The sequence below is a fragment of the Rhincodon typus genome, unplaced genomic scaffold (genome assembly GCF_021869965.1).
Source record: "Rhincodon typus isolate 14 unplaced genomic scaffold, sRhiTyp1.1 hic_rhity00000072, whole genome shotgun sequence".
NCBI classification, from domain to species: domain Eukaryota; kingdom Metazoa; phylum Chordata; class Chondrichthyes; order Orectolobiformes; family Rhincodontidae; genus Rhincodon; species Rhincodon typus.
Window position 1 is genome coordinate 9184 of NW_025965710.1, and position 947 is coordinate 10130.

Consider the following 947-nt stretch of genomic DNA (forward strand, 5'->3'; position numbering starts at 1 on the left):
AGGTAGCTGTGGGAGTCGGTGGGCTTGAAATGGATATCGGTTTCTAGGTGGTTGCCGGAGATAGAGACAGAGAGGTCCAGGAAGGAGAGAGAGGTATCAGAGATGGTTCAGGTGAACTTAAGGTTGGGGTGGAAGGTGTTGGTGAAGTGGATGAACTGTTTGGCAACTCATCCCTCACACCCCCTCTCCGCAATAACAACCAAAACAGAATTCCCCGTCTTCCTCACCTACCACCCCACTAACTTCCGGATCCAACGCATCATCCTCCGACACTTCCGCCATCTGCAATCCAACCCCACCACCAAAGACATTTTTCCCTCCCCACCCTTATCTGCTTTCCTGAGGGACCACTCTCTCCATGACTCCCTTGCCCGCTCCACACTCCCCTCCAGCCCCACCACACCTGGCACTTTTCCCTGCAACCGCAGGAAGTGCTACACCTGCCCCCACACCTCGCCCCCATCCCAGGCCCCAAGAAGACTTTCCGCATCAAGCAGATGTTCACCTGCACATCTGCTAATGTGGTATACTGCATCCGCTGTACCCGTTGTGGCCTCCTCTACATCGGGGAAACCAAGCAGAGGCTTGGGGACCACTTTGCAGAACACCTACGCTCAGTTCGCACTAAACAACTGCACCTCCCAGTCGCGAACCATTTCAACTCCCCCTCCCATTCCTCAGACGACATGTCCATCCTAGGCTTCCTGCAGTGCCACAACGATGCCACCTGAAGGTTGCAGGAACAGCAACTTATATTCCGCTTGGGAACCCTGCAGCCCAATGGTATCAATGTGGACTTCACAAGCTTCAAAATCTCCCTTCCACCTACTGCATCCCAAAACCAGCCCAGCTCGTCCCCGCCTCCCTAACCTGTCCTTCCTCCCACCTATCCCCTCCTCCCACCTCAAGCCCCACCCCCATCTCCTACCTACTAACCTCATCCCGCC